This window comes from Aedes aegypti, chromosome 3 (assembly GCF_002204515.2).
Source record: "Aedes aegypti strain LVP_AGWG chromosome 3, AaegL5.0 Primary Assembly, whole genome shotgun sequence".
Taxonomy (NCBI): domain Eukaryota; kingdom Metazoa; phylum Arthropoda; class Insecta; order Diptera; family Culicidae; genus Aedes; species Aedes aegypti.
The window spans coordinates 373,636,218-373,659,324 of NC_035109.1; positions in this window are offsets into that span (position 1 = coordinate 373,636,218).

Genomic DNA, 23,107 nt, shown 5'->3' on the forward strand with positions numbered 1-23,107 from the left:
ACTAATTCAATTTACGCACCAACTCATTTTACGCACCCCCGAACTAGTTCGTAAATTGAGGTTACAGTGTACTCTAGTATTTCATGTCTTTACATCTTCGATTAATTCAATATTCTTACACTTAAGTTTCAACTCTTCCAACTAGCATTAAACTAATATGACAGCGCCCTACGGTTTGACAGTCATTCCATCTGTTTATAATCTCCGTCACGCTCTCAGCTAAACCAACGTTTTCATGGTCGCGTCCACGGAGTGAACCCTTTCTATCCCGGCGTAACACTAACCTCAAATCACTTATTGCGGTTGAAGATCTCAACACACTTCAATTATTTTATCGAAATCCGTGAATTTCACCGTAAGGATTTGTTCATAAATTTCATAAAGCAAAAAATTACTATTTTGGACTCCCACCCACCTCCTCGTTACACTTTTTGTATGAATATTATATATTTTTTGGATGACCTGTAACAACTTACGGACACCCACCCACTCCCTTCAGCGTTATGAAATTTGTGAATGAGCCCTAATCTTAACAGCTTAACAGTTCAGTAAAGTAAAACACCGTAATTTTGTCAAAATTTAACGGACTCCGGTGGAATTTTACCTAAAACTGTAAAAATTTACCGAACTCCGTTAATTTATTTCACCCAACTTTTCATCTGTTGAGATTACGATGAAATTCACGGATTTCTGTAAAATAATTTAAGTGTGAAGGTTTATATTCAATGGAGTCTTTAGAGGACCAAAAACCTCCATACAAACCAAAAAATATACCGACGACTTAATTAATGGTGAAGACATTGTGCCATATTACAAATACTATCAGTAGACCATTGATCACGCTTGTAGATCCTAAGGATGGATGAACTAGAACACCTGTTGTACTCACTTAGTTACCAAAACTCGGATCTAACAATACAAACGATTCTCCAAAATATTATAATCTTCTAGGGTGCAGTAATTATGAGATATAATGATAAATTGATATCCGTTAATTTGTGTAGAATCATATGCCAAAATTTCGACGAGTTCTTGGAAAACTTTTACTTGCGCATATTCTAATCTCAATAAGAAACAAACATAACAATAATTAGTTAAAGATACTAAAAGATCAACGATCAAACGATCAACTGATGGAGCATACACTTCGTAGTTGCTACTCCGTGATCAATCAGGATAGTGATATTGCACAGAGAACCACTCAGATGAAGCTTGGGTTTTAGCTTTTTTCCATCTTCAATGTACAATCCCACAACCCTTGATATTTTTCGATTGATAACGGCGCCGGCCACGTCCTTATGTCCACCGGGGAGAGGAAGGAAGTTAATTAGTTAGCTGTTGTTACTAGAAAATCGGAAAATCTCCTGCATTTCCCACAGCTACCTTGGAGGTTGAAGTGTTTTGTTAGTGATGGATGAGGTATTCGACCGTATGGATACCACTGTGGTAAGCGGTTAAGTCGATATATTCAATTCTAGCGATAGATAGAACTGATGATGTTTGCGCCATAATAACGCAGAGAGATAGAGAAAGACAGCTATTAGAAAGAGTGTTACAAATATGTGAAAGGGACGGGCCTGGGATTGCACCCACGACCTTCTGCTTGCGAAGCAGAAGCGATAGCCATTGGACCACCAACCCCGTCAATAATTAGTTAAAGATACTAAAAGATCATAATTTCTCTAAATAATTAAAATTTGTTTCATACAAGAAGACTTTAAAAAGCAAAACCTCGTTTTACGACCTAAGCTCCCCCGTTTCACGCACTGATACAATCTATGCACCCCCAATTTAGTTCGTAAATTGGGGTTACAGTGTATAAGTGCAGCTGATCTGGCGATACTACCCGAGCAGAAGAAAATAACTACTGAATACCAAATTGAGGTATTCCATACCAGATAATTTCCAATACTTACAACCTGAATGAGGTATGAATGAGCCCTGCATAAGAGGTAAAATACCTCAAATAATACCTTCCGCATATTCTGCAAATACCAAGCTGATAACTAGATCAGGTATTGTAATACCTTAATAATACGTGATAGATTTTCATATAAAAGCAATTTTTTCAATAATAGTTCAATACCTCCAGCAGTCCTCAATAGCTATCGAATACCAAAATGAAGTATTTTTTATAGTTTTAAACATGTTTTTCAAATACCATTATAATACCAAAATGAGGTATTGACAACTGAACAATACCTAATTATGGTATGATACCAAAATAAGGTATGCATAAGTGATTGCGAGTTATTCTTTCCTCCTCGGGTAGAGTAGCAACCACGGGTGGCCAATCATCGGCTGTTGATCCAGAAAAAGTTTTCCATTGAAACGATCACGACTTATCCGTAGTCCCAGACCAAACTTTGCCTCTTCTAGATTTTTCTTCTTGAATCGGCAATTCAGGTAAGTTTTCAATATGTGTCCAATCTCTGCATTGTTCGTGAATACTTCACAAGGATCGTCGTGAATTGTCCACAAGGATCGTCACGAAAAGCATCGTGCCGTCTTCTTCGAGAATATAATACAAACAGAGATCCATGGAGCGGATCAGTCCGAAGTCCTCTAGAGCTTCGTCCAGCTGATTGTTCCACACCCTATTCGATTATGGCCTTTTGTAACTTGCATACCTTCGTGGGATCGCCGAAGAAACGGTATCCTCTTCATCCTTGAGTTTTCCTTGCAGAAACGCTGTAATTGCATCAGGCGGCTCGATGTCGAGATCATGTTGTACTACTTTCTAACGCCAGGGGGAAACGAATAGTAAAGTATCGCACTACCAGGAATAGACTTCATTGTAGTCTATGCCGGCTCATTGGAAACATCCTTTTATAACAAGCCTTGCCTTACACCGCTCGATTTCGTTATATCCTCGTCGTTTGGTCTTGAAACCCCATTTATTCTTAATAGCTTTTCGACCGTGTGGTAGATCAGTAAGTATTCAAGTGCCGCTTCCTTCCAACGCTCGAAATAACTCTTACATCGCCTTGGTCCTTGGATGATCTGCACGCTTCAGTGCCTCAGTGTAACTCGTCGGATCTCCTCCGTCGTCAGCTGTTCTCGTAAGTTGCGATACGAGTACAAGATCAGACACCGCGTTGCCAAAGGAACGATCGGAAATGTTGGCCTGATTGAGAACACTTTCGTTGGCTTGATCGGCCGGTACCATCGCTTCTTCTTGGACCCTTGGTGGACTGCCGGCTTGCAAGCTATCGCCGGTTGTTCCAATCCAGGTGAACAATCCGTGAATTTAACTAATTCTTGCTTTTTTAGAAACATCGCTAGTCGTCCTTCATCAACAATGACTACAGCTCTAGTGATGATCACGTTGCCAGCATCTGGGTTGTTTCGAGTACCCGACGAAAATACCTTCGTTAGACTTCACATTCAATTTCCTCCTCTTCTGCTTCAAGTACATGGTACATTGCACGCGGTCCAAATACCTCCAAGTGCTGTAGTTTCGGATTTCGTTTGGGTCATGCTTCTTCTGGTGAATCCATATCAAACGGTCTGAATGGGCTGCTGTTCTGCGTCGTGTTCTGCCCAGAACTTCTTCGGCAATTGAGCGTCCTTCAGCATGCATCTTGGCTTCTACACTAATGATGATGAACTGCACCGGCTACTCCATTTTGTTTTTTTTTTCTGTCTTTATTAACAAGATTTTTAGCCCTGGGCTAGTTTATCTCGGGACCAACGGCTTTAATTCCTTTCTGAAGGAAGACGTCACTGAAACTTTTTTAGTGACTATCAACTGGTGCGGTGAACGTCTCGCTGCACGCTCTTCCGCATTCTTGAATTGACATATTCCGTGCCATTATCCGTCCACAATACCTTGGAGATCCATGTTTCTAATAAGTTTCAGTAATAACTGCTACATGTATGTTATTAGCTGTTACAGGCAGTTCGTCCTCTTTACCATTCAATGAACGAGCATTTGAATTAAAAATAATACATTAAATACTACATGTTCATCGCCATATCCAAGGCTTAGGACTAAGCTATCAAATGCAGCTTAGCGAGTACAAATTGGTTATGATTTCGTCGAGACACAACAAGGTAGACTAGGGTGATGTGCTAGTATCGATCGTATTTAGCATTGATCAGTGAGAACTGCAATTTTCCCAGTATTGCAGTGAATGATGCTGATACAAACCGATGCCAAACAATTCTTTCTCAAAACGGCTTTAGCAGTGTGCAATACCATTTTGATAAATCTTGATCTCTTTTTGGAAATAATGCAAAGAAAATGCATCTTACCGTATTCTCAATCCGTCGTATCGTTTTCAACTCCGTCGCAATCAGTTCCCAGATTCGTCTCACAACTTACGGCTTACTGTGATGTATTGAGTGGTTAAAACACAACATATCAACGCTATAATAAAACGTTTTACTAGAATATATAGATCTACGGGCAACTCCCTCCATTTCTTCAGCATGATGGAATATACTTATTTTCTTTAAAATTAATTGTTCGTCATCAAAATTCAGCCAAAACATATGAACACAATTCCTTTTAACCGTAAAATTATGGCATTTGCTCACAGTACAGCGAAACAACACAATCAAAGGAACCGTATTTTTACGTCGAGCGTCGCGCACACATTGATACGCACAAGTTTTTTTTCTCAGTACGACATATTGAACTTTGTTTACATTCTCAATTATACGCGGCGGTTGAGGAAATTTCGTAAAATTTGGTGATTTATTGAAGTTGTACGGCGTGTGATCGGAATTAAATCCTTCAGTGAAGAAGTACGAAGGTTTTCCATAGTGAAAATAAGTGCCCGGCGAAGTAAGTCACCCACGGCAGCGGGAAGAAGTTTGTGCTGGAAAGTGGTGTGGCTCAGTCGATCGCTAAGCATTTCTCTCAAATCGTGTTCGTCCATGCGATTTCGGTGAAAAAGTGCAAAGTGGATAATTGAACTGAAGTTATTTACCAAAATACAGTAGTTTTATTGCATTTTTGGTGTACAATTGTACGAACCATAACAGGTTTCACAAAATTACACTTGGATAATGAATCTATGTTGCAGGTAAGTTTGAAAATCCGCCGTAGTGGGACTTTTAAAGTTTGATACGACGAATAATAGCGCTTACGACGAAGTAGAACAAAACCCTACAGGTAATAAATTTGAAGCAGCCAGATTTGGCAGACTTGTCCACACTTGGGATTCTGACAAAAATCGAAACAAAAGCCGATTAGGCTCAACTTTTTTGGGGAAATCTTTCTTCAATAGAAGAAGAAATCGATGGAAAAAAGTTATCTGGAGTTTTCGAGAAATTTGTCCAGCCATACGCCACTGTGCGCCGTTGAGTTGTTGTTTTCGATGGAAACGTCAACCGCATTTAGTGCAGTCACATGCAATTCCACTGGAATTTATTATTACCCCTTCGAGAAGAAGGGGTGCGGATCTGAGCAAAGGGGGGGGGGGGTCTGTTGGTGCAGTTTGTGTTTGAGTTCGCGCGGGCTACGGAACTGCGCTGCATTTTGTTGTTTTCGCAGTTATTCACTGAAAACGATGATGGCGGCCGGGGAAACAAACTATCCGACTTACCGACATGTTACAGCTCTATGGCACGATGGCCAACGGCTAAAAGGCTATACATACGGTAAAGACGACAACGAATCATGTTGTTTGTGCATGATCGGGTGCGTTGGAATAATGAGATTGCATTTCCTACCGCTCACGGCTACCGGTGGTGGCTCAAGTTTACGGCGCGGGAATTCCGGGGATGATGATGAAAATAGCGCCAGTGATTCATGGATAGCCGGAGCTTAGGGTTTTATTACAGACTGGAGGCTGGAGCGAAACACAAGTGAAATGTCCGGCTTTCAGCGTGATTCAGTTGTGATGCTCTTGACGAAAACAAAACGTGAGACATGCAAAGGCTTGAACGTTTTTTAGAAGTGGGTTGCATTTTAGAACCTGATGGTCTACGCTTGTATCCTATGCGCCATTCCGGTGTTCATCGTGGTGCTGCTTCCATCTTCGGCTATCTCGCGTTCGTCCGTCACGATGCTTTATTCGGTATTCCGACACATTCCAGCCTTTTCATGGTTCGAGGGATGTATGACCTTCTAGTAGATCTTCCAAGATTTTCGGCACGGTACAGTGGCTCTATTCCCTGATAAGGCGAGCGTGTGAACAATCAATTAAGTTTTCAGACTAAACTGCTGTGAGGTTCTCTAGATTTGTGCTATTGAAAATTTGAGGTTTGGCTTCGATGTATCTTCACCTTAAGGGGTCTATTTTGTAAATCGAGCGGATTCTTGTGACTCGTCTGTAATCACTGTCGAATACTGTCGATCAAAGTAAGCATGCCCATCACTCGTCGACTGCCATAGTAATCTAGTCTCATAGAATGATAACTGTCGAAAACTCGAGTGACAGAGCCGTGCGAACAAATTTTTTGATCGACAGTAACTCCAGTCGAGTTATTTTGATCGACTCGACCTATAAAATGGGGCTCTGTACTGTTTTGATTTTGTAAGCGGTTTTGAAGTTTACTGGCCTTGCTGTTTACTAATTTTGTGAAGGAGTGAAAGAGTGAGACTGATTTCTGTGCATAGCCTCATAGGGCTCTAATAAATAGCAAATAGTGGAAGACCCTTTTCTGCTTTTTATAGCCTACTTAAAATATTAATTGGTTTATTGCCTACTTAAATATCCTACAATATTGCGACTTTTGCAGCCAATTAGACAAATTTCTTATTATCACAGTCCAATCTCGCATTCAATTTCGCAGTGCAAATGTATAGAGGAAAACAATAGCAGTTAAAACAAAAAAAATACCATACAGTGAACCTTCAACATATTGGCTATAATTTTGCTGAACAAACTTGTGTCAAAATATTTACCCATTTTTAGTTATAACAGTTTCAAAATTGATTGTCTTATTCGAACTTTTGCCCCACCGGTGGGGCAAGAGTTCGAATCTAGTGTGGGGCAAAAGTTCGCTGGCTAAAACACAAAATATCGATCCTTTTATGACAGACATAATTTATGCAAGGTCTATCATAAGGAGATTTTTGTTTATTTCTGTACAAAGTGGGCCGAAGGGACTCAGATTTTCATGAAACTTTTTCCACAGGCAGGGCTCATCAATATATGAATAAAAAATTTGAGAAAAATTCAGGATCGCTTATTTTCCCGGAAAACTCAGTTGGAATTTTTTTGTTTCCCTCTGACACTACTTACTTTGAAAAATTATAACTCAAGAACGAAGCATCATAGAAACAAAGTTTTTTTATGAAAATGAAAGCAAAATTTCTCAGAAATGAAAAAAAATTATTAACTGGAAAAAGTTTTCCACAAAATTTTCCACCGTTGAGAAAATTCGTAAAGAAAAGCCGGAAAAACTATGCTCCAACTCGTGAAAAATTTTCAAAAATATATTTTTGAGAAGATAATTTCATAAGCTTTACTCGCTAAAATTTTTGAAATGGTATTTTTTTCGTTTTTGAATTATGGCCAACTTTGTAAAAAATGTGCAAATGTCCCATTTTGAGCCTTTTCTTTGAAAAATCATAACTCAAGAAAGAAGCATCGTAGAAACAAAGTTTTTTATGAAAATGAAAGCAATAAAAAAAAAATTAACTGGAGATAGTTTTCCACAAAATTTTCCACCGTTGAGAAAATTTGTAAAAAAAAGCCGGAAAAACTATATTTCAATCAGTGGAAAATTTTCAAAAATATATTTTTGAGAACAGAATTTTATAAATTTTTTTTTTTTTTTAATTCTTTATTAGAGTGTATTTTAACACACGAGGGCTAGTTCTACACTTATTTTTATAAATTTCAATCACTGAAATTTTTAAGATGTACTACTTTTTAATTCCTGCGTTTGGTCATAGTTTTGTGAAAGATCCGAAGATATTCCAAAATTACTTGGGGGACCGACGCGTAACCATCACCCCCGTTAATTTCTCAAGCTACCGAATTTTGTGTCGTATTCGAATATTCACTCTTCGGAACAATAGGGGGAGATCCCCCAGTACCGGACACTTAAGCCACTAAATTCATAATTCTAAAAATATTTGTTTTATGTGCTCGTGTTACCCATTTATGATAAATAATACCATATTTATAGTGTACACAAATAAATTTGAAAATATAAATATAAATTTTGACATTGCATTTTGATGCTGTATTTTAGTACTAAATTGATCGATCTTGAAAGCTGGCACCCAATACCGGACGCGATCTGGGAATGCCTCGAATTCTGTAAATTTGGACATCATTGGATGTGTTTACCATAGGAATAGTAAATAATTTCCAATTCGATGCATTTGCAATATTTACAAGAATAATTTGAGTTTTTCTTAGTTTGCAATATGTCCATCAAAAACCTTTCATATATGATGAAAAATAGCACATTTTACGGTGTTGTTCTGAATGTTCATTTTTCTTAATTTTATTACATGTTTGATACCACGATCGCCGGAATCCATGAAACATGAATGTATTTTGAGACACTGGTGCAATAATTACAAAGATATCATATAACAAATCAAGCTGTCCGAAACTGGGGGACAGGAGGTGCTTAACCAAAATTGTAATTTGTCCATATTAAGTTCAATTATGTTATTAAATACAATCATACTATCAAATTAGGATTATGTTCGAACATGCTTACGTGATCCAAAGTATTTTGTCATATTCAAAATAATTAATAAATAGGCTCAAAACTAAGGAGATACGTCAATTTTTTCAAGATTTTCAAACTTTTGTACTTTTTTAAAAAGGCATTCATATTTCAAGGATGTGTTGTTCTACGTAAACATTAGTCTCCATAATAGCTTCCTTTTCTACTAATACACCATCTTGATTGGGCCATGATTTCTCAATGTTTCGACTTTGTCCGGTATTGGGTGCTGTCCGGTACTGGGGGATCTCCCCCTATATCTATGTGAGTATATTGAGAAAAAATGAATCAATTTGGAGCAGCCACCTTTGAGTAATGAGCATTTAGGTTTCTGATCCACGCTGGCCAAATCAAGATCTTGAAAACTTCAAAATACTTAAAACCGTTATTTGAATATTTGTTTATTCTTATAACTGAACGAACCACCTTGTTTAAACGACAAGGAAGATTTTCGAAAACCACTACCACTACTGAACCATTTACTCCGTTAAGTCTACCTCTGTCTCTTCCTACGACCATATGCTTCATCCAGGATGGTTATCGAAAGAGGCCAAATCGATACTTTTTTATTATCATTTCCAACCTATTTTGGCACAACTTTCCATTTGAAAACACGTAGTCGATAACAATCCTAAATTCCCAATACCTCAGAGATTTACCCATAAATCCAGTTCGGAGAACCTGCCTCAATAATTTTCCCCGTAATACATCGCAGAATGAACAGATCTTATCCCGCACATCGAAAATTAATGACTGCGTTAACATCAATCAAGCGACGAAGCAATGTTGTGAATTCCAGCCAACCGTCGAACCGGATCAACCTCTATCAACCGGCAGCAATCACCCTCAGCGAACCCCGAAGGGAGTTTTGCTGATGAATAAATAGTAATTAATTAAACGGACAGGTTGTTCCGATGGGGCACTGGAAGTGGAAGGAAGGGACGGGAAGGGCATGGCCACCACAGAACAATAAAAAAAAAACTACAAGCAATAACGATTTTATGAATGCCCATCATCAAAGTCGCTTCCGACTTGGCTCGGCCGCGAAATTGTTTGCGCTTGTCGCCCCGGTCCACAATGGGACCATTTCGGGAAAAAGATGATCAAAACCTCCTACGAGGTCTAAAATTGTCTTCAAGAGTACCTGTGCTTTAGAGAATATTTTCAAAATGTTCGACTACTTATTCGTCACAAAAAATTTTGTGGACAATTCTCATAGTACCAGAGCAAAAATTGCGACAATCAAAAGTTCGTTTAGAGGGTTGGTATCTCCAGCATAGTAGTAGACTATTCAATTTTAAGCAACTTTGCTGAAGATACTAGTATGATTTTCAAGTAGATTTTGTTTTAACTTAGTAACCTAATCTCAGCTGTTTTTTTTTGCGTTTTTCTTCGCTTAAATCATAAAATATTAGCGCAGTAAAGCGCAGTAAGGTGTGGCCCACTTAGAATCTTTGGTTCTTACAACGACTCTAGTGGTCCAATTTAGAAGCTGAACCGTCCATGTGTGCTCTATAACAATAATATTATCACATGACGTTTTACGCAGCTTAATTCGAACGCACTTCTGAGAAATTCAACATGGAAGAAAAGTGAAGGGGAATAATTGCATATTATTTATTTATTAACATACTATTTCCCTCAACTAATCTTTCTTTACTTCCAGATAATAATTTGAAATTCTCCTATGTTTCCTTCAAAACCCCTTGTAAACATCAGTGCAAGATTGTTAAGAATTGTCATCGGAAATGAACCAATAATAATTTCAACAAAATCGTTTGGAAATTTCGTCCGAAACTCAAGAACTGCATGATTTTTAGAATTTTTCCCCAAGATATCGTTTATTGAATGTTTTATCAATTCCTTCGAGAAGTCATCAGATACCTCCAGGAAGAACTTTTGTTCGGACACAGATTTTCTAGACCGGTTCCAATAGGGGCTCCTGAACACCTCCAGCAACTCGTTCAGGAATTTTGCCAGGAGTTCCTCCAAGGATTATTCCAGGGATTTTTGCAAGAATATGTATTTCTACAGGGATTTCTATAGAGATTTTGCCAGAAGTTCCAGCTGGAATGCCTTGAGTGATTTCACCATAGATTCAAATAGATTTACCATCCAATAAAATCTTTATCAAACCAAAGGATTATTCAGGAAAATTTTACAGGAATTATTACTCCTTCAGAGATTCTTCCAAAGATTCTTCAAGCGATTTCGTCTTATACTTCTCCAAAAATTTATAGAGATACACATAAGAATTCTTCTAGGAAAATCACTATAGGGATTAATGCTGAGATGTTCTCGAGGCTTTCTCCAGGTTACACTACGACAATTTCTAAATGGATTACTTTAAATATTTCTTCATTGATTTTTTCATAAATTCCTCACGTAGTCCTTTCGATATTTTTCTTCGTATTATTTCTGATATTTTCTTCAGAGATCGCTCGAGGAATTCTTCCGGAGATTCCACAAAATATTTATCTGAGGATTCTTCAAGAAATAACTTCATAAATTCTTATAGAGATTCCTCAAAAGTTTCCTTCAGGAATTCTTCATGGAAATTTACTACATGAATTATTCTTATGAAATTGAAATATTTCCAGAGATTCGTTCTGTGTCTCCAAAACATCCTCCGGTGATTCCTCTGAGAATTCCTCTGTAAATTCTTACAGAGATTCACCCATGAATTCCTCCAAGGATTTCATCAAGTAGAATGAGTAGTCCTCCAGGTTTCAACCCAGTTTTTTTTTTTTTGAGAGATTCTTCCTGGAACACCTTTTCTGAAGAAGGGTTTAGAGAAATCTCTGGATAAGTTCCTGGAGGGATTAGGCATTAAAGATTTTCTGAAGCCTCGGAGGAATTCATGAAAAACAAACTGGAGAAATCTCTGCGGGGATCTTTTTAGAGATTTTGCAAGAGTAATCTCTGGAGGAGTCTGGAGAAACTCATGTAGGAAGAATTTTCTAAGTTAATTACTGAAAGACTCCTGGACGCATCCCTGGAGAATCCTTGGAGGTATCACTTGGGAAGCATCACTGTAGAGATTTTGCTGGTGGAATTCCTGTATAGGGTAGGTGTACCAGTTATGAACATAAAGATTCCCTATTTCGCCACACGTCATTAATGTCTTCAAATTTTGATTTATTTTTGTGTGTTGTAATAGCTCGATTTAAAATATATCTTGATGTTAAAAGATTAAAAAAGATTTGAAATGTGAAAATTCTCAAAATTTCACATATGGCCAAATAGGGAACCACTGTGACCATAACTGGTACACTTTCCCTAAATCCCGGGAAAACTCCATGTAGAGATTTGTCTGTAGAAATCCCTGGAATTATCCTTAGAGGAAACCATTTTTTTTTGTAGAATATTACGTGATTTTCCAAAAGGATTTGATGTAGAGATTCTACTGGAGGAATTTTTGTTTGCATTTTTATAATGGAGAAATTGTTAGGATAATTTCTGATGAAATCCCTGGGAGAATCTCTGGAAGAATTCCAAGACGAACTCCTCTAATTCAGGAGTACACCTGAAACAAATCCTTGGAGAAATTCCTGGAAGAATACCAGTTATAATTTTACTGGAGTAAGGAATTACTGGAGACATTCCTGCAGGAACTCCTTGCGAAATCTTTAAATAAAGGAATTCCCGTTTAAATATCCCTGCAAAAAACGCTTGAATTGTCCTTGGTGAAATTCTTGGGAAAACTGCTGGAGGTAATCCTGGAGCCCTAACAGAAATGGTCTAGAATGTCTCATGGCGAAATCTCCGGCAAAAAACCTGGTAGAATAGTTGGAGAAATCCCTATAGAGATTACGGGATAGATTATCTTGGAGGGTTTCTGATAAATTCCCTGGAAGAATCCCCGATTGAATTCCTGGTGACATCTCTGGAAGAGCCTATGGAGATATTTCGGGAGGAATTTTGACGGAATCCCTGGAGGTTTTCCTGAAGAAACACCTAGACCACCATATGAATTGGTCATTTGATTGCTGTGAAAATGTATACCTAATACGTCAGCGATAAAATGTCGTTTTACTCATAATTTAGCATTATTACTTGTAGAATGATACCGATTCCATGATGGAACTGTATGATGGTCTGAAAATGTATACACCATACCCTACTGGAACCGAATTGTTGTACGCATGTATGGTATAAATTACTGAATGTGATATGTACCATTTCCTTGTGAAACAGGTTCCAGATGTCCTTGCGCCATTGTGCTCAGAATGGTCATACCCACAAAAACTGTCCAGAGTGCTATTCTAGGGATCCATATCTTTCATATAAGGAACGAACGAATATCGTTTCAAAAATGCTTTATTGAGAGCGTTTCCAAGGCATGGGTCATTTTTTACCCTTAATTCATAATGTGTATTTTTTTTCTTAATGGAAGGAATAATTCCTGCAGGGTTTTTTTCAGGAACACTTTCAGATCCATTCCAATGGCTCTCCAGAAATTTATTTAGGACTTTCAAAAAACAAACCTCCTGGGATTTCATTTTCAGCTAGTTGACTTGACTAACGTTGTATTGCCACCCACTACGTCGTTTTATCTATATAAATAAAAATGGAATGGTGTTTGTATGTCACGAAATGGCTTACGAACGGGTAAACGGATTTTAATGATTCTTTCTCAGTTTTGTTCGTCAGGGGTTCCGACGTGTTTGTGTGTATAAAAATCCCAGGATATTCACCGGGAAAGTTGAAAAAACGAGCACGAACGAAACTGTCATTTTGTATGGGACGATCAAAAGCGTTTTTTCAACAGCCTACTTGATGGCAAGACGAAGTTTGCCGGGACCACTAGTTATTCATAGTTTTCTCCAAATCTCTATAGTATCTATTTCTCTACAAATTCTTCACACAAATTTTCAAGAAATTTCTCCAAAAAATATTTCTAAGGATTTTCTTGGGAAGAACTTTTAATCACAACCATATTTTCTACACCAGTTCCGAAAAATCTATATTTTATTGCTCCAGAGATTTCTATAGAGACTGATTCCAGAGACTTCACCGGTAATTCTTCCAGACTTTTCCAGGTAGGTTTCCAGGTAACTTCGGTAATTTCTAACCAATTTTGAAACTTTCAGCACCATTATCTCAAAAACTAAATTTATGAAAACTTTGTAGAATATCAAATTTGTGTATAATCAAAAATAGTTTCAATAAAAAGTAGTTTACTCCAAATGTTTCCTCATTTTACTAAAATAATATCTTTGTTTGACCATAACTTCATGAATACTCAACCGATTCCAAATATTTTTGCATGGTTTAGAAGCTTACTTCATGAATTTCATAATTTTTATTCGACACATTTCACTAAAAAAATGATTTGACCAAGTTATTCAACAAAAACTGCACAAAACCATGATTTCTTAACGAAAAACGTCATTTTTTAAATTTTTGTCAGTTAAACAATATTTTTAAAGCTGAAACTGGTTTCCTCATTTGATAAAACTTTAAAAAGGACTTGTCAACAATTTTTAAATAATTTTAAAACAATAATATTTTTGCTCATGTTAAAAATATATATGCGCTATTCAACTCGTAATTTAAACAAAATGTTTTATAAACACAAGTTTTATAGGAAAAATGTAATTTTTGGCGAAAAAACATAAATAATACAAAGAAACTCTTTAAAAAATCATGTTTTTGGGTAGTTTTTGTTACAAAACTAAGCCAAAACCATTTTTTTTTTTTGAAACATATGTTGTATGAACAGTATGGAAACAACTATTTTTTTGTTTCAAAAACATGTACAGTCGAAGCTCGTTTTAACGATCACTTTAATAGCGACAAAAGCTCTCTATAGCGACATTTTTCGGTTCCTTGAAAAAGATTTTAATGTTATCACTATTCTCTATAACGACATTTCTCTATTACGACGCTCCCTTGCCATGTCGTTATAACAAACTTCGACTGTATAAATATTTGAAATAGGTTGATTATTTATGAAGTTATGGACAAACAAATATGAATGTAAAATAAAGCAAAATTTCGAGAAAACTACTTTTATTTCGATTTAAGACAAATTTAATGTTCTACATAAATTTAATTTTGAAAATAATGATGTTAAAAGTTTTGAAATTGGTGAGAAATAACCGAAGTTATGGTGACTTCACTGAAGGCAATATTTTATAACTTGAAAATTCACCTTCAAGACGCATGCGCCATCCCTACATTGTTAATAGGATAAGAGCTAGAATTTAAGTAAAGTACATAATATTAAGTTTTCAGTCTGTGTGACCTGTAGTCAAAGACGGTGAATAAACAAATATATAAATCTTAATATTTTTGGCTTAAACTTTACGGTTTCTCTTCTAATATGATTTGAATTCATAAGAGCACACAAATTTTTGGTTTTGAGAACTTTTGGAAAATAAGCCGCACCCTAGTGTCTATGCGCAAAAAATCGCTAAAAGGTAACGCGAAATTGAAAATTCTACAGGCTATTTTTACATTTTTTTTACGTTCATATTATTCTCAGTGTATGAGAAAATCAGAATAGGCCCTTTGCAAATCAATGCGCTTATGACTTGATACAAAAACATCATCCTCTGATTGCCTGTAGAACAACAGGAGTGTTGCCAAAACAGTTTACCTAATGAAAAACGTATATTTTATATGTCTCTCAGTATATTGAAGTTTATGCGCTACAATCTTTACATAAGGAAAGTATTGAAAGGCTCAATTATTACCAATGCATGCTTTGATGCCTAATTCCAATGAATTAATTAGATGTGTTCGAATTTTTCAATGAATTTAAAGTTTGAATAAAAAGTACACCGCAATTGAATATGGTTTTCTGGCAACCTATTCCCGTAATAAAAAGTGATTGCCGAGGAAAGCAAAGTGCATTAATTTTTATTTGTGATTTGAAGCATAAAAATTCAGTATTTTCGAGTGCTTTATAGACAAATCAAAAGTTTATTAGTGCATGAGTGATCGGTGCGTAGCTTTTGTGACAAATTGGTATTGGAGCGGAGAATCGGACCTTTCAAAGTGGTGAGTTTTTCTTAAGCTGTTCTTGTGTTGTTTTATTCGGCAGCTCACGAATGACGATAATTTCGTAAGCATTTATTTCATTCAATGATAAAACCCATGTTATACCTTATTTTTGTGAAAGATGAGGTTTACATGGAAGATTATAGTTCAAGGAATATATTGAGTACATTGAAGGTAACTCTTGTTCCGCAGATAAATTTTAACCAGGACGATAAGTTAGTGCTGCCGAAAATACCCTCAGGGTACCGAAGCCATCATTTACCCTAGTATAGTTCCTAATTCGGGATTTCAGTTGTTCATCCGTACACGGGTAGAAATCAGAAGCCCAAAATCATGATTCTGCACCCTGAGATCATGATTTCATAGTGTTTTCATTTTATGAAAATACACCATAATTTGGACTGATGATATCATGAGTCAGAATGCCGTAACGCAACACAAGCGATATGTTCTTGTAGCTGATTGTTCGAAATCATGCATCGAATGCTCGGAAATTCATGACTCGCTCATCCATCGATGATCTATTTGTAGTTCTCTCAGTCAACCCAATAAAATAATAACAAAAATAAAACAAATTTTGTCAGAGCCTCATACCTTACAACACTATTAATTTGCCTTAGTGAATTATGGATGACTTGAAGCAAAGCGCACCGCATAGTGTTGTCACTCTGAATATTACGCTTATGAAGAATCATGATTATGACTCCAGGAACCATGATTTGTCTTCCTGATATCTTAACGAAGCCAATTTATGAATTTCATGGCTTGTAAATCATGATTTAGGAATCAGATTTTTATCCGTGTAGTTTGTATAAAAAATTTCAATAAACGTAAGCATGAACCGAGCTCATCAGTTGGTAATCTATTCTCGACTGAACAGTCACAACTTTGACATAAATCTGGCTCCGAAGTTGTGCTAAAACGATTACGGATGGCCTTCACAATACACTTCTGAACACATTCTCTGAAGATACCGATGCTTTGAAAGGCCATCGTCGACCCCTTAAATGTTTTGATGCTCTTTTTTCTGAAATGATCCCATTGTGCGGTCGTTGGGACTTTTACTCTCCGCTATTTGCTTTGATAGCTGCCTACAAATTGGCATGCGGGTTACATACATTGTACGTACAACTGCGACTACGACTACCCCGCCACCTAAGTCAATTATTCGCCGCGCGGGCTTTCGATGACGCCTTTCTGATATTCTGAACGATAACTACCCCAACAAACAGCAGTAGCAGCAGCAGCACCAATAGTAGCTAGCGGGAAAAGGTGATTCTGGTGAAACCAGGTGGAACCCCACGATGGCGCCACGCTTCGTAGATCGATACAGGATGTGTATATCAATAGAATTCTTCGAAATCACACACATGTACTCGGGTTCTGTACCGGACTGTTGGGAGAAAAACATCCGGGAGACACCCTTCACTCTGAGAATAGCGCCGATTTGTGTGATTGTACAGGTCAGATTGGAATGGAACTACCAGATAGATGTTATCAGTTATAGAACTTGATGATACAAATGAGTGGAAAATTTGTGTTTTTTGGATACATTGTTTGTTGGGTCATTTATGGCGAAAGATTGTTAGTCCGCAAGGAAGTATCCAAGTTATAGCGATTGGCCTGCAATTGGCTCGAATTTTTTTTACCATATTGCCTATCGACACCAACATGTGATTAACACACATAACATTTGTGCCGTGTTATACAATGAATCCAGACAAGTCTTTAAACGAACTGCCAGATCGAGCTCTTGTAGCTTAACTTCCGGAAGGGCCTATCAATTAAGGCATGTTTTATGGATACATCGATGATCTCTTGGGTCGAAAAATATTAGTTGTATACTCAGACAATCAGATTGTACTTGTAACAAAACCATTTTTTTTGCGTATCGCATGACATATGTGCAAAGATTTCGTATAAGACGTCGTCAAAAGACCATACGCGTATAAAAGTAGAGGCGATATATTTGCATATTATGTGATGAAAAATGGTATGTATACAATGATACTATATAAATTTGATTGCGAATTAATCAGTGTACTTATGAGACTTCATTTATGCAGAGCAACAAATAAAATGTAAACAAAATTCTGACGCTAGATCTGAAATTAAATTAAACTAAATCAATTAAATTGAAATAAATGCAGTCAGTTAGGTGAGACTTCCCCCTGACCCCTCCCCATTTTCTAGGTAACGGAAAAAGCGTGGACACGAGGGGTGCAAAATGGCCTCAAACGGTATCTCAACATTTAAATAAGCTAGAAGGTTGGTGTCTTCGACAAAGCTGTTTGAGCTGATTAAAAATTCATCCGCTAGGTTGCACTGGTGGCAAATTTTATTCAATCATCTGTATCTCAAGAACGTTATCAGCTAGAAAGTTGATGTCTTCGGCAAAGCTGTACAGCAGATCAAAGGCTGCTTTTTTTTTTATAGAATTTTTACACTTCTAGCAAAGCTAGAAACCCGGCCAATCCGGCTATCTGGGGAGCACATGGGGTTTAGGCCCTGTGGTTCTCACTTCTCACTATTACGGGGAAAACAACTCTGTACCACGCCACTTTTCTTTGGCTTGGGCTACAAGTCCGATGTGCTACTGGAACTACCTGATGGTATTACTTCAGGAAGCAGAGGGCTTGTTGATGCCTCTACGCCTTTTCGTCACCTCTTGCTCTATTCGATCTGGCTGCAGTTTGTCGTTTCAACGGTGAGTGACGATTTTGGGGCCGACCACATGCCTGGGACATGTGAGAATTTTTCAATGGATGATGCTGTGTTTTGTTGGTTCGCTTGACCGGTTGGATGCCGATGTTGACAAGGTTACGATTCCGGTTGAGGGGTGACTTCCGGTTCGCAAGCGCCCCGACGACCCAAAGCCGGCGGTTCGTCGTGATCGATACTACTCGTCTTAGTTCCCGACGGTGAAGCTAGCATACTCCGATGGAGAGTACCTCGACGGAGGAATATCTCCCGAAACCGGTAACGTTACGCGTTGTTAATACTCCGTTGTTGGCCGGTAGAGTGCCGAAGTCGGCTCAGAGATTCCAGGTTCACTGGCGCTCCGACGACTCAATCCGGTGATACGCTCACACTACTCAGAATTGACCCAGACGGTGGATCTATCCTACTCCGACGAAGATTTCCCCGGCGGCAGATGATCTTCCAAACCGATGCTATCCGGGCAGATGCCGAGGTCGGTCCAGCGATTCCGGCGGAGGATCTAGCCTACTCCGACTCGATGGTGGTCGGCCAAGTGTCAGTGTCTGTTCTTCAATTCCGGTTGGAGGGTGACTTCCGATTCACAGGCGCCTCGACAACTTATTACCCATACTACGTTACGCTCGTTATACTCGGTTTAGTCCCCGACGGAGGATCTAGCCTACTCCGATCGCGCTCGATAGTCTCCTCTCATCAACAGGCTGACTTATCGAGTGCCAAGGTTAGTCCGACAATTCCGGTAGGAGCTTGGCTTCCGGTTCATCAGCGCCTCGACGTCCCGACGTCAAGTGCTGCTCTCTGCGTCTCGATTCGTTGCTCTTCTCGCCAGTTGCGTTGTAGGCCAGACATTATTTGCACCACCATGTTGGTCACCAAAAGTAGTCGCCACCGTGTTTCGTTCTATGTTGAACCTCGGGCAGTCGAAGCCAATATGTTCTGGCGTTTCTTCAATCTCCATACACTCAGGACAGAATAGTGAAGACGCATGGCCGAATCGATGCAGATACTGCTTGAAGCAGCCGTGACCAGACAAGAACTGTTTAAGGTTGAATTTTAATTCTCCGTGCTGGGAGCAATCGATGTCTTCGGACAGAATGATGCAGATCGGGATCATCCCAGCGATTACGCATGCAGCCTCCGACGATATAGTCCTATACGCGCTCACCACTCGCATGGTGATGAGTCGAAACGTGCTGTTTAACTTATCCCGATTCCGCTTGGTCTGTAGCGCCGCGCCCCAGACTGGCGCACCGTATCTTAGTAGCGATGTTGATACGACAGCCAGAAGACGCTTCTTACTGCTTCTAGGACCACCTATGTTGGGCATAAGGCTTGTGAGCGCATTTTTCGCCTTCGGCGCCTTCTCGCATGCCTTATCGACGTGACTGTTGAAGTTCAGCCGATCGTCTAACACTACGCCCAGGTGTTTCAGCTTTCGCTGTGATGCCATGGCATGCTCCCCGACAGTGATCTCACCGTGCTTTGCAGTTGCTAACTAGTAGCACCTCCGTTTTGTGGTGGGCTATCTTCAGCTCGACTCCGTCCATCCAATCTTCGACTAGACCAATTGCTTCCGTTGCCAGCATTTCAACTTCCTCCTGCGTCTCGCTTATTACCGTCAGGACGACGTTATCGGCGAAGCCGACAATCTCGACCCCCTTGGGTAGCTCGAGCAATAGGACCCCGTCGTACATCGCATTCCACAACGTTTGTCCCATTATGGAACCTTGTTGGACTCCAGCCGTTATTCTTAACTCCTTCGGGACGGCATCGGTTTCATACCTCAGTACACGGTTTTGGAAGTAGCTCTTCAAAATCTGGCACAAGTAGTCGGAAACCCGCATTCTGTGCAGCGCAGTGGCAATGGCCTCCCAGCTGGTGCTGTTGAACGCGTTATTCACATCTATCGGGACCACGGCGCAGTAACGATCTCCTCTACGCTTTTGTTTCAATGCTTTCTCGGCCCTCTCGAGTACTGCCCGAATTGCGTCCACCGTCGACCTTCCTTTCCGGAATCCAAACTGCCTTTCTGATAGCCCGTTCTCGCTCTCTGTGCATTTCATCACCCTGCAGAGGAACGGATGATACTGGATTCCCGGGTGGTTTTCCTGGCTGCGGCAACAGTACCAGTTTCTGAATTGTCCATATTTCTGGAAATTGACCTTCGTCCAGGCATTTCTGCAAAACCTTCCTTACCATATCTGGATACGCAAGGACCACTGCTTTGAGTGCATCGTTGGGGATTCCATCCGAACCCGAGGCTTCGTTCAGCTTCAGCGTTTTCACAGCTGCTATAAGCTCCTTGTTGGAGATCTGACGAGCTTCGGCAATTCCAACCTCTTCATTGCCATATGGTGTGGCCGGCCACATTGTAGGATCATGCTTTGGGAATAGACTCTCGACGATGACTCTCAGTTTGTCCGCACTTGTTTCGGCCGGCGTCGACGGGCCCTTGATTTTCGCCATTATTACTCGGTAGGCATGCCCCCAAGGATTAGCATCAGCTGCTCGGCACAGCTCTTTGAAGCAGTTGGACTTGCTCAGGTTAACCTCTCGTTTGAAAAAAAAAAATTCTTCGCTCTTCATGGTAAACTTGTCACGCTCAGAAATGAGTGCCGAGTACACAAAATCAGCCTCTCTTCATGCAGCACAGATTCTGTGCAAAGGGGGCTGTACACAGTTTTGTGCAAACGGTGGTAAACAAACCGAATGAGTGAAAAGCGCACAGAGGAGGAACGCTTGGATTGCGGAATTCGCTTTCATTTTTGTTTTGCTTCTGAAAACATTAGAAAGAACATTCAAATTTTCAAGTTTTCAGAGATTTTTTCATTCGAATAGCCGAAGCGGAAGCAAATGGGGAAAAAACTTCCATATTTGCGACCATCTTCCGGCTTTTCGCCTGAAAAAATCACAGAAAACTCCCCATCTTACCAACGGCCAACTGTTTGCTGCCGCGCGGGAGAGATTGACAGATCCATTTCCATCGATCCCCGCACAGCCGAAGGCCAACACATCGGCTACACACAGCATGAGTGCGACTTACACAGAATTTTCACTCAGCCAGAGAGTCCTGCATTGTTTGCCTCATTCTGTGTAGTTTTAACACATGCGCTGCATTGAGTAGGCTTAGCGTGAGAGTAAAAGAGTAGGAGAGAGTGAAAGAAGATGTAAATATAGATAAGTTAAAAATAGATCGGTATCGGTAAAGAAGCTACAGATCAACTGATTCCGGCACAGTAGTGGCCACGAGCACAGAGTGCCTCAAAAAAAAAAAGAAAAAAAAATTAAGTGTGTATTTTAAAAATCTGAAAAAATATATTTATCAGCGATTATATGACAATTGACCAGACTATCGCAAATTCAAATTGATTTTTTTTAATTTAGCATGTAAAATTTGTATTGGAGCTAAAAATCCTCTTCCAGACGTGGTCGATTTGAAAATGGTCAAAAAACAAAATCCTTATATTTACGTAAGAATATGAATAAAACAAAATACAGAGTTGCCTATCCAAGAGAATAGGGATTAACCTTTCGTAAATCTGAGGAGTATTATTTTCATTACTATTTAAAATACTTCAAGAGTTATAACTTCAAGATGTTGTCTTATGTGGAGAGAACAATACGAGATTTTTCGAATTTAGCCATTTTTTTCAAGTGTTCTCTACCAAAGCCAAAGAAAATTTCAAATAAAAATTTATGTAAAACATCCTTATTACAATGTATTTGAACTCACCATGGCGAAAGATTTTGATAAAAACATATTTTACTAGTTATTTTTCAACAAAAACAAAATGTAGGGCCTGTGCTGGCCAGATAAGAATTGATTTTCTAAAATCAAAATGTTCAATGTAAACGATTATTGAATCAAACAAATTTATCACAGATGCTGGTTAAAATAGTCTATAGAAAAATACAAAAATATAAAAATATTTGATTGTTTGAAAAATTACCATGATTTTCATTACCAAAGTCGTGCCCATACTTTCTGGGACACCCTATATGAGACCATATCACAAAAATCAAAACTAACTACCAGCCAAATTTTCATCCAATTTGGAGAAGATTAGGAGGTGCCTCTAGTCGAATTTGTGTTTTTTGGCTATTATTTACATTCAAAAAATTCGAACGAGAATTTGGAAAAACGAAAATCAAAATAAATACCACCAGTTGGACGTATTATTAGTACCTTACAACTTTTGAGAACAGTGTATGCCAATTGGAGACGGGTTTGACCTAATAAAATTGATTTCTGTTCATTGAAGTAAATACCTTTAAAACATACATTCCTCTACAGTTTTTGTTCTACGAGATTCCCCATGCCCAATCATAAAAATTCAACCGTAGTATCATTCCTTTGCCTGTTCTGAATATTATTGTAGAACATCATTTTCGTATCCGAATTACAGATAAATTGTAAAAATTGACAGAAATACGACCTTCCTCATTTCCCGGCATTTAGAGCGGCTGCCGAATGGCGCAATTGCTGACATGTTACAAAATTGAACATAGTAGCTTTGTAGGGTCCCAGATAGCCGTAGCGGTAAACGCGCAGCTATTCAGCAAGACCAAGCTGAGGGTCGTGGGTTCGAATCCCACCGGTCGAGGATCTTTTCGAGTTGGAAATTTTCTCGACTTCCCAGGGCATAGAGTATCTTCGTACCTGCCACACGATATACGCATGCAAAAATGGTCATTGGCATAGTAAGCTCTCAGTTAATAACTGTGGAAGTGCTCA